Source organism: Salvelinus sp. IW2-2015, unplaced genomic scaffold (assembly GCF_002910315.2).
Source record: "Salvelinus sp. IW2-2015 unplaced genomic scaffold, ASM291031v2 Un_scaffold1286, whole genome shotgun sequence".
Lineage (NCBI taxonomy): Eukaryota > Metazoa > Chordata > Actinopteri > Salmoniformes > Salmonidae > Salvelinus > Salvelinus sp. IW2-2015.
This window is the reverse complement of record NW_019942818.1, coordinates 242206-247968: the sequence shown is the minus strand read 5'-3', so window position 1 is coordinate 247968 and position 5763 is coordinate 242206. Positions and strand designations below refer to the sequence as shown.

The 5763-nt window shown below is 50.2% G+C and overlaps 1 protein-coding gene across 1 annotated transcript in view; it reads left to right on the top strand.

Moving 5' to 3' along the window:
- LOC112070314 (scavenger receptor cysteine-rich domain-containing group B protein-like) overlaps positions 1 to 5763 on the top strand; it is a 21893-nt gene that overhangs the window by 11968 nt on the left and 4162 nt on the right. The gene's annotated exons all lie outside the window — the stretch shown is intronic.

The following is a 5763-nucleotide window of genomic DNA, read 5'->3' as shown; positions in this document are numbered from 1 at the left end:
TAGTAGTAGTACTAGTAGACTGAGTAATGTTGTAGTAATAGTAGTAGTAGTAGTAGTAGTAGTAGTAGTAGTAGTAGTAGTAGTAGTAGTAGTAGTAGTAGTAGTACTAGTAGTAGTACTAGTAGTAGTACTAGTAGACTGAGTAATGTTGTCCACCAGCCATCTCCAACCGTCTGGTTTCATAGCTCCTCAGAATGGAGTTTAAAATTCTATTGAATGGAAGCCTATGACAGGAGTGGATGAAAGCAACCGCTGGTTGTAATTGGCTGATCTCTATTCATCACCATCTAGCATAACCCTTGACGTCCCCTCTACATTGTGGACTTCAAAGTGCGACCAGCGCAAGAGAGATTTAAAGTTTGGAAAAATCTCAAAGTACGCTTCTTAGAAATGGTTTTCACATAAACTGTAAATACCGGAACTCAATTGGTCGTGGCAAAAATAATACGTCTGACGTGATACATTTATTTTGATTGACGCTTTTCGCCATTCATCAAAGTCCCGTCTAATACAACTGTAGCAGGATCGCTGCCTCTCCAGCCTCGCTGCCTCTCCAGGCTTGCTGCCTCTCCAGCCTCGCTGCCTCTCCAGGCTCGCTGCCTCTCCAGGCTCGCAGCCTCTCCAGCCTCGATTTAGAGCCACAGTGGCTGGAATTTGCTCAGAATTTGTATTGATTAGCGTGTCACTCAGTAATTACACACCCTCTAAGTTCCAAACAGGCGCACACTGTGACCAGGCTCTACTATGTACATAGTGAAGTAAACACACGTTGGTTTTACTGTACTTGTGAGGACCAACAATTGATTTCCATTCAAAGCCTACTTTCCCTAACCCCAACCCCAACCCCAACACTAACGCCTAAACCTTAACCCTAAAATTGACGTTTTCCTAGTGAGGGCCAGCAAAAATGTCCTCACTTGTCAGCATTTTCCTTGGTTGATTATTCTGGTACAGGTCAAAATCTAAGGTTCTTCTTTAATATTCCCCTTTTAGTTAAAAGGGGGTAAGTTACACAATATTAAAACCAGAACACACAAGGACAAGCCCCACATTCCCATTTGGTTCGGGGCCAGCCTGGTCCAAGAGCGGTAGTCATCGTGGTCTCATTTTACATCATTTAGCAGACACTCTTATCCAGAGCGACTTACAGGAGTATTTGGCGTTAAATGCCTTGTTCAAGGGCACAGACTTTTCACCTAGTCGGCTCAGGGATTCAAACCAGCAACCATTCGGTTACTGGCCCAACGCTCTTAATAACTGCTACGCTACCTGTCGCCCAATGTTGCGTCCTTAGCGCACCGGGTGGCTTGAAGTGGCGAGAGAGAGAGAGAAGCTGAATCGGTCAATCGATCGAACAACTTAGCATTACTTCACTCAGAGCGGCGGTCGAGGTCGTCTGCCTCTACCGAGCAGGGTAACGGTCTCTCCCAGTAGCAGCTCCTCTTTCCCCAGGCGTCGTCAGCAGGCTTCATGCAGGTGGAAGCTCGTTAACCCCATGCTGTTCAGGTGTACCGGCATGGTTCCAAACCAGACAGCTAGTGGGACTCACTCAGTCCCTCATTCACTCAACAAGTCAAACACTCTCAGAAAAAAAGGTTTATAAAAGCTCAAGTAAAATAATATAGAACATTTGACTAAATAATGGGGTAATCAGCCTCTCTGGGGTAATCAGCCTCTCTGGGGTAATCAGCCTCTCTGGGGTAATCAGCCTCTCTGGGGTAATCAGCCTCTCTGGGGTAATCAGCATCTCTGGGGTAATCAGCCTCTCTGGGGTAATCAGCCGCTCTTGGGTTAATCCAACTCTCTGGGGTAATAGCCCTCTGGGGTATCAGCCTCTTCTGGGGTTAATCAGCCTCTTGTGGTAATCAGCCTCTCTGGGGTAATCCAGCCTCTCTGGGGGTAATCAACATCTCTGGGGTTAATCAACCTCTCTGGGTAATCAGCCTCTCTGGGGTAATCAGCCTCTCTGGGGTAATCAGCCTCTCTGGGGTAATCAGCCTCTCTGGGGGTAATCAGCCTTCTGGGGTAATCAGCCTCTCTGGGTAATCAGCCTCTCGGGGTATCAGCCTCTCTGGGGTATCAGCCTCTCTGGGGGTAATCAGCCCTCGGGGGTAATACCTCTCTGTGTGTAAATCAGCCTCTCTGGGGTAATCAGCCTCTCTGGGGTAATCAGCCTCTCTGGGTAATCAACCTCTCTGGGGGTAATCAACCTCTCTGGGGTATTCAGCCTCTCTGGGGTAATCAGCCCTCTCTGGGGGTAATCCACTCTCTGGGTAATCAGTCTCTCTGGGGTAAACAGTCTCTCTGGGGGTAATCCACCTCTCTGGGGGTAATCACGCCCTCTCTGGGGGTAAATCAGCTCTCTGGGGTAATCAGCATCTTGAGGGTAATCCAGCCTCTCTGGGTATTCAGTCCTCTGGGGTAATCAGCATCTCTGAGGGTAATCAGCATCTCTGGGGGTAATCAGCCTCTCTGGGGGGTAATCCTCCTGGGGGTAATCAGCCTCTCTGCGGGTTAATAGCATCTCTGGGTAATAGCATCTCTGAGGGTAAGTCAGCATGCTTCTGGGGGGTAATCAGCTCTGGGGGTAATCCGCCTCTCTGGGGTAATCAGCTCTCTGGGGTAATCAGCATCTCTGGGGTATCCGCTTCTCTGGGGTATCAGCTTCCTGGGGTAATCAGCATCTCTGGGGGTAATCAGCATCTCTGGGTATTAAGTCTCCTGAGGGTAATCAGCATCTCTGGGGTATTCAGGCTCTCTGGGATAGTCAGCTTCTCTGGGGTAAATCAGCTTCTCTGGGGTAATGCAGCTCTCTGGGGGTAATCAGCCTCTCTGGGGGTAATCAGCCTCTCTGGGGTAATCAGCCTCTCTGGGGGTAACAGCCTCTCTGGGGTAAACAGCTCTCTGGGGGTAATCCACTCTCTGGGGTAATCAGCCTCTCTGGGGGTATCAGCCCTCTGGGACAGCTCCTGGGGTAATCAGCCTCTCTGGGGGTAAATCAGCCCTTCTGGGGTAAAACAGTCTCTCTGGGGTAATCCGCCTCTCTGGGGTAATCAGCCTCTCTGGGGGTAATCAGCCTCGGGAGTATTCAGCCTCTCTGGGTAATCAGCTCTCTGGGGGTAATCAGCCTCTCTGGGGTAATCAGCTCTCTTGGGGTAATCAGCCTCTCTGGGTAATGCTGGAATCGCTCTTGGGGGATATCGGCCTCTCTGGGGGTAATAGCTCTCTGGGGTAATCAGCCTCTCTGGGGTATTCAGCATCTCTGGGGTTCAAGTCTCTCTGGGTAATCAGCCTCTCTGGGGTAATCAGCCTCTCTGGGTAATCAGCCTCTCTGGGGGTAATCAGCCCTCGGGGGTAATCAGCCTCTCTGGGGTCAATCAGCCTCTCTGGGGGTAATACAGCCTCTCTGGGGGTAATCAGCCTCTCTGGGGTAATCAGCCTTCTGGGTACAGCCTCTCTGGGGGTAATCAGCCTCTCTGGGGTAATCAGCCTCTCTGGGGTAATCCAGCCCTCGGGGGAAATCAACCTCTTGGGGTATCAGCCTCTTGGGGTAATCAGCCTCTCTGGGGTAATAGCCTCGGGTAATCAACCTCTCTGGGGGTATCAACCTTCTGGGGGTTTCAGCCTCTCTGGGGTAATCAGCCTCTTGGGGTAATCAGCCTCTCTGGGTAATCAGTCTCTCTGGGGTAAACAGTCTCTCTGGGGGTAATCCACCTCTCTGGGGTATCAGCCTCTCTGGGGGTAATCAGCCTCTCTGGGGGTAATCAGCCTCTCTGGGGTAATCAGCATCTCTGAGGGTAATCAGCCTCTCTGGGGTAATCAGCATCTCTGAGGGTAATCAGCCTCTCTGGGGGTATCAGCCTCTCTGGGCCTATTCAGTCTCTCTGGGGGTAATCAGCATCTCTGAGGGTAATCAGCATCTCTGGGGGGTATCAGCTCTCTGGGGGGTAATCAGCCTCTCTGTGGGTAATCAGCCTCTCTGGGTAATCAGCATCTCTGGGTAATCAGCATCTCTGAGGGTGATCAGCATCTCTGGGGGGTAATCAGCCTCTGGGGGGTAATCAGCCTCTCTGGGGGTAATCAGCCTCTCTGGGGGTATCAGCATCTCTGGGGTATTCAGCTTCTCTTGGGTATGCAGCTTCTCTGGGGTAATCAGCACTTCTGGGGTAATCAGCATCTCTGGTGTATTCAGTCTCTCTGAGGGTAATCAGCATCTCTGGGGTATTCAGTCTCTCTGGGTAATCAGCTTCTCTGGGGTATTCAGCTTCTCTGGGGGTAATCAGCCTCTCTGGGGTAATCAGCATCTCTGAGGGTAATCAGCCTCTCTGGGATAGTCAGCTTCTCTGGGTTAATCAGCTTCTCTGGGGTAATCAGCCTCTTGGGGTAATCAGCCTCTCTGGGGTATCAGCCTCTCTGGGGTAATCAGCCTCTCTGGGGGTAAACAGCTCTCTGGGTAAACAGTCTCTCTGGGGGTAATCACCTCTCTGGGGGTAATCAGCCCCTCTGGGGGTATTCAGCCTCTCTGGGGTATCAGCCTCTCTGGGGGTAACAGCCTCTCTGGGGTAAACAGTCTCTCTGGGGTAATCCGCCTCTCTGGGGGTAATCAGCCTCTCTGGGGTAATCAGCCCCTCGGGGGTATTCAGCCTCTGGGTAATAGCCTCTGGGGGTAATAGCCTCTCTGGGGTAATCAGCCTCTCTGTGGTAATCAGCCTCTCTGGGGTAATCAGCCTCTCTGGGGTAATCAGCCTCTCTGGGGTAATCAGCCTCTCTGGGGGTAATCAGCCTCTCTGGGGTAATCAGCTTCTGGGGTAATCATCCTCTCTGGGAATCAGCCTCTCTGGAAGCCTGCTGGCAAACCGTTCTTAAAGACTAAATAAGACACAGTAGAGAAAAGAAGAATAAAAGAGAGAAATACGTCCTTCCTGTGACTAAGGTCTTCATCATGTCAGAGGAAGATGTCCTTCTGTGACTAAGGTCTTCATCATGTCAGAGGAAGACGTCCTTCCTGTGACTAAGGTCTTCATCATGTAGAGGAAGATGTCTTCCTGTGATTAAGGTCTTCATCATGTCAGAGGAAGATGTCCTTCCTGTGACTAAGGTCTTCATCAAGTCAGAGGAAGATGTCCTTCCTGTGACTAAGGTCTTCATCAAGTCAGAGTTAACAGAGCAGACCAGGTGAACCTTAATGAACTTCTGATGATAGGGATCACAAAGTAGACTTCCAGAGCAGTTATCTTCTAATATAACTGATTAGCTGATCAATGGAATAACTCACAACAATGTTTTGAGGGCTCTGGTATAGATTGTTCTGAGCGAACTGTATCATCAGTTGTTCTCAAGTAGATGACCGTCCCCAGGGGGAACATCACACAACGAAACCTCATACTATCTCCCTCTTCCTCTCCAGCCTTTCAGCCTGTTCAAGCTGGAAGAAGCTTCACCATGACAGAAACAACACGCACCACTAGACCACCAAGTGACGGTAAGTCTTCTACCTGTTCAGGTTTAGCTACGTGTTCCTGGTTCAAGTTAAGGTGAAAGGTCAACAACATTCACGGCATCACTTTTCAGAGGCATCTTCATAATGCATCTTATTTCATTCTGTCTCAGGACAGCCATGGTGTGTGGTATGTGTCTCTAGTGTTAAATGTTAATTTGCTCCAGATATGTGACTGTTTCTACCCTTTGTTTCCCTCTAGGCATGGTGAGGTTGGTGCGGCGGCAGAACCACTGTGAGGGTCGGGTGGAGATCTTCTGGGGGCG